Source organism: Neophocaena asiaeorientalis, unplaced genomic scaffold (genome assembly GCF_003031525.2).
Source record: "Neophocaena asiaeorientalis asiaeorientalis breed wild unplaced genomic scaffold, Neophocaena_asiaeorientalis_V1.1 scaffold388, whole genome shotgun sequence".
NCBI classification, from domain to species: domain Eukaryota; kingdom Metazoa; phylum Chordata; class Mammalia; order Artiodactyla; family Phocoenidae; genus Neophocaena; species Neophocaena asiaeorientalis.
Window position 1 is genome coordinate 1187249 of NW_020172738.1, and position 11724 is coordinate 1198972.

Here is an 11724-nt window from a genome sequence, read left to right on the forward strand (position 1 = left end):
CAGTATATTTCCTCAAAGCCTGTTTACTCATAAATTGTGTGGAGTGACAAAATTAATAGGCAATAAAATGTGAATCACAGCACAGTGAAAACAATGTATGTCACCATTTTGGACCCCCAGGGAAGTAATGGATCTAGGGGCTGAACCTCCAAGGCTAAGAACACCCAGAAAGAGAGGCAGTTGATGAAGGAACACATCACGCTTGAGTCTCGTCAAAAGGATAGAGGCTGGGTCTGGTCGAGCCTCTAGATCCAGCTGACAATGGGCATCAAACACAGCGAGCAGCAGAGCACGCTGAGAGGCCCCATGAGTGGGCAGCCAGCAAAATCCAGACTGCGGGAAACACTGCAGTCAAATGGCCTGGATTCTTCAACCAATAAAATGAAAGGAAAAGAAAGGGATGAAGGAAGAACCTGTGGATTAAAAGAGGTAAAATATGTGGGTTTTTTTTTAAGGGGGCAAGACTGAACCATAGTCTAGGGATGCACACCTGGATGATGAAACTGTAAAGAAACAAAAGGAAGCGACTGCAGTAAAAGCCAGGTAGTGGTTACTCTGCAGTGGCAGAGGGGGGCTGGGACTGGGACAGGGAATGTGGAGGAGCTGCTGGGGGCGGGGGGCCTGCAACGTTCTACCTCTCGGATTACAAGAGCATTTGCGGTGTCTGCCTTATTATACTTCATTAAGCTCTACGTTTGTCTTGTAGAGTTTTCTGTATCTATTTCATTTCACAATAAAAAGATTTTTAAGACAAGGAGTGTTTAAGAATTGATGCGTATCTATTAACATACACCGCATACCACAATGGTATGAACAGCATGCTTGGAGAAATGCTGACCTTTTCCATAAACCTGAGTATCTTGGGGTGCTAGAAGCCACCCTGCCCCAGGAGAGCCTCTCTCTGAAGACCTCTGTGTCCACTTGGAATGGATGGACTTCATGGTGGTGAGTAGGGAGGAGTACAGCAGGAAACTGTTGTCCGTACTGGAGAGCAGGAGGGTACAAGGGGCAGCCAGTGGGCATGGTGTGGTAGGGTCGGGGGGGTCCTATCAAAATATATCCCCAGCCCTACCGAACATATGCAGCTGAAACCCAGGATCCTGCTTCAACCATAGCATCTCCTCTGCTGCCCACTGGGCCCCTGCAGACCTACACCAGGCCAGTGGGAGTGACTAGAGATGCCATGAGCAGGTTAACATCCTGAGGCGTGTGGAGATCTGCAGCAGAACGGTGTTTTAGAGACATAAGCTGCTACTGTGGTAGAGACCTCCTGTCCAGCAATCACTCCCCCTGATGCAAAAACTGCACACCCATCCCAGTAGTCATGTCTCTACTATATGGTCCTGTCCTCCTGGTCATAGCTGATTTGACCAGGGAGGGACTCAAGACTCCATGCCAAAGATGGAAGACATCTGTGGTTTACTGTCCAGCATCTATTTCCCCTCTCTCTGGTAACATCACCTCAAATTCCTCTTCAGACACTTCCCCTGTCCCATGTGGTCAGGGTGGACACTTCCCATCTGAGATTAGATTAAACCAATAAATTATCCCAGTCACGAGGTGTTCATGGAGGGGTTAGGAGTCCAGGCATGAGCCAACCAGTGTATCTCATTCTCTTGGCCCTCCGATTGGTTGAGACATGGGCACTTGACCCAGGCTGGTCTAATCAGAATGAATCTTACAACTTCTATAGGGAATGATGAGATCCCCCCACTCCCTCTCTTCCATGTGATGTGGGGTGAGGATGAAAGGTCTGGAATCGCCACTGCCACTGTTGGGATCTTGAGGGAGCGTGCCTGAGAAAAAAGCCAGAACTCAGAGGTGCGCAGAGCAGTGGCCGGTACAGAGAAAAGGAGTGAGCTCTCTGATGACATCCTGAACCGTTGGCATCGGTTCAGTCATTCCTCTGGATTTTATTACATGAATCAATATTCCTCCCCTTCCTTTTCTTTTTTTTTTTTTTTGCGGTACACAGGCCTCTCACTGTTGTGGCCTCTCCCGTTGTGGAGCACAGGCTCCGGACGCGCAGGCTCAGCGGCCACGGCTCACGGGCCTAGCCACTCCGCAGCATGTGGGATCTTCCCGGACCGGGGCACGAACCCGTGTCCCCTGCACTGGCAGGCAGACTCTCAACCACTGCGCCACCAGGGAAGACCTCTTTTTTTTTTTTAAATTGAGCCGGTTTGCATGAGGTTTTCTGCACCTTGCAATTGGATGTTAGGGTTAGGAATGTTGAGGCTTCAAGTAACAGAAAACTCTACTAATGATGACTTAAGCAAACATGGGTACACCTTTGGCACAGAACACCAAGTCCAAAAGATGGTGATCCAGAGCCGCTCGTGTAGCTCAACAATGTCATGCGTGCACGCACACGCATGAGCACATGGAATCCGAACAAGGCCTGAATTATATCAAAGTCAATTTCCTGGTTAAAGTTATGTGAAATGTTATAATTGGGGGAAAGTGGGTGAAAGGTACACAGAGCCTCTCTACTATTTTTGAGACTACTTCTGAATCTACAATTATTTCAAAATTAAGTGTTTTTTAAAATAAGATATGTAAGTGCATAGACATTCTGTGAATGATTTCAGGGGCTTCGCATCTCCCCGAGGCTCACCTAGCTTCCTACAGTGAAAGGCTGGGGCAGCATTCACAGGCTCTCTCCTGCATTACCACCCAGGCCCTGCCTATTAAGTTGCTTCAATTTCCCAATGAGACAGAGAACAAGACAGCTCAGAGAGAGAGGCTGGCACATGTGAAATTTATTCAGGTACCTTTCTGGCGGGTGGGGCGCACATTTGTATGCACACACACATCCCATACTCTGGCAACAACCTGGGTCTACCATCAGACAGAATTCATTTACCACTCTGGGACCTACAGTTTTATCCCTTCAAAGTCATCTTCTTGTCCCTAGCCCACCTACAGACTTTCAGACAAATAACTCAATTTGGAGAGGAAATTAACCACATTATCTGTTCTAAGTTCCCCTAGTCCATTGATGCCAAGGCCCCAGGGCCCAGGCTGTGTCTTTGTCCAAAATATACTGTTCAGGTTCAGGCTCCAGCACTATCCCCTTGGCACCCTGATGCACTGCTGCCCTCTGCTGGCTGTTTCTAGGTAGTACTTAAAAATTCATATAAAAAAAGCAACGACCCCAGTGGAGAAATGAGTAAAGGACTAGAACAAGAAAGTCACCAAAGAATAAATGCAATGGTATAATCAGCATATGAAAAATATGCTCCCTGGTCATTAAAAAGATGTAAACTACAACATCAAGGAGATAACACTCCCCTCAATCAGGTAGGTGGATAATGGAAAAGAATGACAATGTCTATCTAGTGCTGTCCAGGGCTGGGAACACATGGTTCGTCACAAGGCACACATAGAAGTGATCACCTCAGCAAGGCACCCTGGGCTCAATTGAGTCTCAGGGGTGGGAAGCGTTTATGCTCTTGGCACCTGTAACTCACTCGGGCTCTGGCACCCTGGCGCCCTGGCCCTGTTGTGAAGCTCCGGCTTGCACAGCTTGGGGGAATGTAACTGAGCAAAGCTTTCTGGAGGAGCAGCTTGGTTCCCTGTAGCAATGGCCTTTAAAATCCAAACTACTCTGAATCTCAAACATTCCACTTCAAGGAATTTTTCCTAAAGCAGTTATCTGACAATTGAGTGAAGAAATTATAACCAGAAGAGCCAATCTTCATGCCTCCACGTTCTCAAGCAAGGTGCCCCCATTCTCCCAGAAGCCAACCAGGAAGCCATGTCAAAATTCACAACCAGGCATGTGGTTTCTTTAAGGCTGACCTCCGAGAGGCTGTCTTTGTTGCTTGAAACCCTTCCCCAACCTTCCCTCCACACTCACAGGAATGGGGCCAGTTTTTAGTTATTTTTCTCTTATTTACTGTCCATCTCCCCACAGAACAAAAGCTCTATGAAGTCGGAGATGCAGTCCAGGAGTTCCAAGGGGTGATCAGCAGCGGGATAGTGACCTGAGGCCCCAGGAGCCAAATGAGCGCTGAGGAGCTACAGTGTTAAACTGACCCAGGTGGGTGAAGGACCATGCGCTCGCCTCCCAAACATGCTAGAGGAAGGTGACAACCTGCGAAAACACAAGGGTGACTTCTGTGTTATGTGTGTGTAAACCCCTGCATGAACAGGGATTTTTTTCACAGGGTTATTTATAATAAAAGACAATACTGGATGACCCTTTACAAATTGACATCCACAGGTGGAATTCAAAACGAGGCACTAGCATTATTCTTATTGACAACTATTCCAGGTAGCCAGTGCTGAGTAACAAGCCACTCCCAAGCTTGTAGCTTAGACAACAGCAGCATTTATTTTCCTCACCAATCTGCAGTCTGCAAGGGCTGGGCAGGGAGAACTCGTCTCTGCTCCATTTGGCCCTTGCCTTGAAGGCTGGATGCTGGAATCACCTGAAGGCTCACTCACTCCCAGGTGGCACCTGTACTGTGAAGACCCTTTGGGCATCTCTCTCCCTCCTTTCTCTCCTCTGCTCCAGCCCTTGCCCCTCCAGGTGACGCTCCAGCAGGGTAGCTTCAGCAAAGCCAAGGGACCCCAAGGCATGCATCCCATGAAAGACAGAGCTGCATGGAAGCTGTGTCGCCTTTTCTAATCCAGCTTCAGATGTCATTCAGCATCACTTCTGCCACATTCTATTCAATAGAAGTGTGTCACTGAGACAGGCCCACATTCAAGGGTAAGGGAATTGGGCTCTCTCTTTTGTGGGAGGAGTGTCCAAAAATTTGCAGACATGTTTTAAAACCACCACAGCATGGAAAGACGTTCACAATACATTAAGAGAAAAAAGCAAATTACAGAACAGTGTGAACAGCCTGGCAGAGCTAGTAGGCCCTTTGCTGTCCGACCACACCTAGTCCCAGGACCTAAACCCGGCCACCTCAAGCCTCCCTGCCTCCCAGCCTCTGGAGGTGCAGCCATGCCTGAGCTTCAGGCTTAGTCTCGGAGTGGGATCTGGATATAAACCCAGCTCCACCATGTCGTTACTCAGAGCTGTTTCCTTAGGAGTAAAACCAGAGTTATAACAGAACCGACCTTAGAGTTGCTGTGAGGATCCAGTGAGCTACCCTAAAAGCATTTAACCCAGCACCTGGCACATAACAAGTGCTCAAGTGCTGTGGCTCCACCTGCACGAGCCTCACCTGGTGGAGGCTACACAACTGGAGCCAAGCCCCTGGTGAACAGCTTGCGGCAATGACAGGATGCCGCGCCACTGCTGTAAGCCCCCAAACGGCAAAGCGCGACTCCCACTCCCCGGAGCTCTGGGTAAGCAAAGACGCCACCCTCCATCCACAGCAGGACCAGACTGTGCTCCCGCTAGTTCCCTCCCATAGGACAGGCATTGTTCTGCGTGCTGAGCACCCCGCCAGGCAACGCAGACAGGAGAGGAGAGCACAGCCCCTGCCCTGGAAGAGCTCACACTCTGGCAGCGGGTGCAGGTGACTGAACACAGGGCTGTACTGCAGGCCACAGGCGGGAGCACAGCAGAAGATGTGGGGGCGGGAGCACAGCAGAAGATGTGGGGGCGGGAGCACAGCAGAAGATGTGGGGCGCCATACGGTGCAGAGGGAGGCACTACCCTTGGCAGCGAGAGGTCCAATAGGGCTCCACGGATGAGCATGTGCCAGGTGGACGAGGAGGGGAGGCAGGAAACCCAGGCAAACGGCACAGAGGGCAGACGTGCATGGCGCTTTCTGAACCACCGCTCGGGGAGACTGGAGACTTGGGGTGAGGAGAAGAGGGACGCGTGCCACACCGCTCGAGGGATTTCGCAAGCTCTGGGAGGACGCTGCAGAGTGTGCAGCAGGGACTAACACGAAAGAGGACTTGGGAGGCAGGGGGAGGCTGCACTGACTGCAGGAGAGGCTGCCGCCATAGACAGGGAAGTACGGAGGGGCTGAGAGACGCGGGAGGCACAGGGGGGAGCGGGGGAAGGGAGAGGCAAGGAGGTGAGGGTGCAGGGCTTGGGGAGGAGGGAGGACCCGCCAGCACAGGGATAGAACACTGGGACGTGGCAGATTTGGACTTGCAGAGCTATCAGCCTATTTCCTGGGGTCCACGTTGTTGAAAGATCTCCATTCTAACCCAAAAGCATCAAGATAGAGGGTTCTGAAATGAAGTGTGCTAAGATCCTGACCACCAGTGGAACCCAAGCATCTACAACAAAAATACGAACATCAGCTAACAACCACTAACACCTGTGCTCATGGCAAGTCTGGCTTTGCCTCCTGTAATCCTCACAATCTCCCTAAGAAGGGGTGTTACTATTGTGCTCCCTTTGCAGAAGAGGGAAGAGGCCAGAGCGGCAGGTCACACTGCCTGCTACAGGGCTCTTTCCCCTAACCATCAGGGCACACTGCCTCTCACTGGCTCTGCTTCACCCAAGACTTCAGGTGTTCAAGAAACTTGCCAGGTGACTGAAGGGCGCTTTCCCTGCACCATCAGTCACCATTCAGATTCACATCTCATTCTGAATGGCCAGGAGCACAGCATGACCACTGCTTTAGTGGGAACACCCTGGTGTATTTACTGAAATGACAATGTGGTCCCTGGACTTAATATACATAGTACTTTATCATGTTAAGGAAGCATCTTTTCCTTAGCTTCCTAAAAGATTTTATTAGGATTGTATATCTAACTTTACAGAATTCTTTTCATCTATATTCATAAACCAGATTAAGAGAAAAAAACCTATCTTTGTTAGATTTTGGTAATAAGGCTCAACTAGAAACTTTTTTTTTTTTTTTGGCCGCATGAGGCAGCTTACAGGATCTTAGTTCCCTGACCAGGTATCAAACAAACCCGGGCCCTCGGCAGAGTCTTAGCCACTGGACCACCAGGGGATTCCCTAGAAACATTTTTTTTTTTTTTTTGTGGTACGCGGGCCTCTCACTGCTGTGGCCTGTCCCGTTGCGGAGCACAGGCTCCGGAAACGCAGGCTCAGTGGCCATGGCTCACGGGCCCAGCCGCTCCGTGGCACGTGGGATCCCCCCGGACTGGGGCACAAACCCGCGTCCCCTGCATCGGCAGGCATACTCTCAACCACTGCGCCATCAGGGAAGCCCAAAACATTTTTTTTTAATTGTTTTCCATTCCTTCTTTTTTTACAAAAACCTGTTTAGCCTATGATGATGAAAGGAATCACTGAATCCTTTAATAACAAGAGTTCATCCAGTAAACAGTATGAACCCAGAGCCTTGTTAGATACATCCTCAGTAGCTTTTACATTTCATTTCTTGATTTTTAGCCAGTTCCAGTATTTTATTTCTTGAGTGAATTACAGTCACTCAATTTTCCAGAAAATTCTTTTTATCATTGAATTTCAGATAGATTGATAGTAACATCTTACAGTTTTAAAATCCTAACTTTTCCCTTTATTCATTTATTGTCTTTCATTAATTAGATTTTCCAGGTATACATCTTTTTCATTATTTAAAAAACCCCTTAGACTAACTTTTGATCTTGCCGGTTAATTTGTTTCTGCATTTATCTTCATCATTTCCTTCTATATACTTTCCTTAATCTTGTGTTTTTTAGCTTTCTTTGGCTGCCTTCCTAGTATATAATGGGTATCCAAAGAGTATACTGAATGAATGAATGAATGTTCAAAGACGTGAAGTCGCAGAAAAATGGAAAAAGGATGGGTTCAAAAAATATAAAAATAGAATTGTCAGGATGTGGTGAATCAGACACGGGGTAGGGAGGAGTTAAGGATGAACCCCAAGTTCTGGCTCAGGTAACTGTTTTATGGACTGAATTATCTTCTCCCCAAACTCATATATGTTGAGGCTCTAACCCCAATGCGACTGTATCTGGGGCTAGGCCTTTAAAGAAGTAATTAAGGTTAAATAAAGTCATAAAGGTGGGGCCCCAATCCAATACGACTGATGTCCTTATAAGAGGAGGAAGAGACACCAGGGGTGCACATGCTCAGAGAAAAGACCATGTGAGGACACAGTGAGAAGGTGGTATCTGCAACCAAGGAAAGAGGCCTCAGGAGACACCAAACCTGCCAACACCTTGATCCTGGACTCCCCAGCCTCCAGAGCTGTGAGGGAATAAGCTTCTGTTGTTGAAGCCCCCTGGTCTGTGGTGTTCTGTTATGGAAGCCCTGTAAAATAATACACTTGGTGAACTGCGGGCACCATTTGCTGACTACATAAGCAGACCTGGGAGACAGCAAGTAGAAATGCCCAGTTGTCTGTTGACCATACGTGTTGGCAGAATGAGCCAGAGATAGAGATTTGGGTGTTATAAATGGAAGTGGAACACCATGGGATGTTTACACAGAAGTAAAATAAGACAGTCACAATGAAACTCCAGCAGACATCTCCACAGGACTCTAAAGGAAGAGACGCCCCTGAAGAAATTTTAGAATAGGCAGAAAAACACAAGGAAAACCTAGAGAGATTATTGGGGCCGTGAAAACTAAGAGAAGAACACATAAAGAAGTGGACTCAACATTGCCAATCGTAACGTAAAGATCAAGCCAAAAAAAGACCAAAAAAGTTAGCAAGTTGGAGATCTATGGTCTCCTTGACAAGAAAACCATCAGCAGATGGCTGGCAGTAGGAGTCATCTGGCAAAGGATTCAGGTGTGGATGAGGGAGGAGGTAGAGACAGAAAGGGTAGACAACTCTCAAGAAGCTTGTTTGATACGAAGAAAAACAGTGGTGGCTGCAAAGGGACATCAGGCTCAGGGAGGGTCTCCTTAACGTGTAAAGTTCTCCATCACATACAGCCACTAGAGAAGGAGAGGTCAAAGACACGAGTGAAAACCCTTGGGAGAAGAGGTGAGGCAGATCAATACCACACAGGTGGACAAATGACACTCCCATGGAAGGAGGGTTGCCTTTTCCACTGTGATAAGAACAAAAGTGTAAAGGGTGGATGTAGATGATTCTGTAGGTGGAAGACAGAAACTGACAGTTTCCCCACCTAGTGTGATTTTCACTCTGAAGTAGGAATACAGTCATCTGCTTAGAGTGAGAGGTTATGGAGTAATTGGTTTTAAAAAAACAGGGAGGGCTTCCCTGGTGGCGCAATGGTTAAGAATCCGCCTGCCAATGCAGGGGACACGGGTCGGGGAAGATCCCACATGCCGTGAAGCAACTAAGCCCATGAGCCACAACTACTGAGCCTGTGCTCTAGAGCCCGCGAGCCACACCTGCTGAGCCCACGCGCCACAACTACTGAGCCCACGTGCCTAGAGCCCGTGCTCCACAACAAGAGAAGCCACCACAATGAGAAGCCCGCACACCACAACTAAGAGTAGCCCCCGCTCGCCGCAACTAGAGAAAGCCCGCGTGCAGCAACGAAGACCCAACACAGCCAAAAATTAAATAAATTAATTTAAAAAAAACAAAAGAACAGTGAAACTTAACAGCTATAGGGAATGAATGAGAGCTGACAAGGGGCATATGATGTGATGGCCCAACAGCTCTGAGAAGCCAGTTTAGAGACGAGTATAGTGGCACCACCCTGCGGTTGTGTGATTTCTCCAGCGGTTGTATGAGGTGTTGTATGAGGCCCCAATCTCTTTAGATCTTCCTGTGTTTCTCTGCCTGTTCTAAAATTTCTTCAGGGGCATCACTTCCTTTAGAACCCAGCTGAAGGTATTTGCTAGGGTTCCGCTGTGACCTTCTTATTTTACTTCTATACATTCTCCATAGGTTATATGATTCACCCCCATGGTTCCAGCCCATTTCCTATGACTCAAAAGTTTGTAAAGGTAACTAAGTGGATGAATCCATAGTAGGGTTTTGCTAGGAAAAAGCAATGTAAAGACAGGCACAAATGACCCCAAGAAGATCTGGGCTGCCTCCTATCTTGGCTCTCCCCATCACTGCATTGTGGGTTTCATCCTTAACCAAAGGACAACAGTTCTCATCCCTAATAGACCCAACATTCCTTTTTTATAATGAACACGCATTATATCCACTTTTATTGCCCTGAGGTCATTATAAATAACCTGCTTAACAGACATAGGTTTAAAAGATCCATTTAATGCCCTCAGGGTAATGTAAAGGAAATGTAAAATGAAATTTATAATAAAAAATATATTTCAGGGCTTCCCTGGTGGCGCAGTGGTTAAGAATCTGCCTGCCAATGCAGGCGACACGGGTTTGAGCCCTGGTCCGGGAAGATCCCACATGCCATGGAGCAGCTCAGCCCGTGAGCCACAGCTGCTGAGCCTGCGCTCTAGAGCCCACGAGCCTCAACTACTGAGCCCACGTGCTACAACTACTGAAGCCCGCACGCCTAGAGCCTGTGCTCCGCAACAAGAGAAGCCACTGCGATGAGAAGCCTGTACACTGCAACAAAGAGCAGCCCCCGCTCGCCGCAACTAGAGAACGCCTATGCCCAGCAACGAAGACCCAACGCAGCCAAAGATAAATAAAATTTTAAAATATATACATATGTTTCAATCTGTAAATCTCAAGCATAACTACAAGAAAAGAATTAATAAAGCAGTCAGATGTTCATGGCTGTATACAGATCCCCAGGAAGACAGGTACAATCAAGTACTGAGCAGGGTATGCTATACTTGAAACTCAAACACAGGAGGACTGTGACATCCCATCAGGTCCAATCAATTGCTACGTTAAAAAAACAAAAAGTGGGCTTCCCTGGTGGCGCAGTGGTTGAGAGTCCGCCTGCCGATGCAGGGGACACGGGTTCGTGCCCCGGTCCGGGAAGATCCCACATGCCGCGGAGCGGCTGGGCCCGTGAGCCATGGCCACTGAGCCTGTGCGTCCGGAGCCTGTGCTCCGCAGCGGGAGAGGCCACAGCAGTGAGAGGCCCGCGTACCACAAAAAAAAAAAAAGTTTTGAAGTCTCAAGCTATGAGAATAATGACTTTTAAGTACAAAAACTGGAATGTGGTTTGGTTTCAGGCAACCCAGCACATGAAAGATAGAGAAAACAGCAAATATGTAAAATATCACAAGCTGCTTGTCATATTAGCTTCTTTGATAACTACCCTTTCCTATCACTCTAAAGTTTGGGGATGGAAATTCTTACCAGTGGTGGTCATCTTGGATTTGGAACACAACAGCCTGTACTTGGGGGCTTTGACCACCTCCCTAATGTTACCCATAAAGCCTCTCATCTGGAAAGAAAGTAAAGAAGGCCAAACAGGCCTTCAGGAAGCAGACAGCTTAGAGTTAAAGTAGCCAGAGCCAGGCGGTAAGCACCGCTACCAAGCAAACTGTTCATACTGCAGTGTCCCCCTCCTGACCTAAGATGCTTCCCTGTTGCTGAGGACACCTCTTCTGAACACTGTATTGTTATGTCAAACACCTATGCACATTTCAGACCCAAGCCCAACCGTCACAGCATGCTAGACGGGAAACTGCAGAGCTCGGAGGCCAGGCCTCCTACCAGAGTCCGACAGAGCAAAGAACATTCCAGCTGTTCCCACAATTCCTGGAGACCCACTGCCACACTCTCTGCTTCCATATAAAGGGGCTGGGTGGGTTTGGGAAGCAGGGGCTGCGATGTGTTGGGTGTCAGTTAAGAGAAAGATGAGCCCTCAGAGGAATAAGCAGCTAGAAAGGTACCAAGGGTCAGTCTGGGGAGCAAACTCTAAATCAGAATGCAACACAGAGAAGATGGCAGGGCACATAAGTAAGGAGATCCAGGAGGCTTCGTTTCACCACGGAACACCAGGGTACTCCTCACA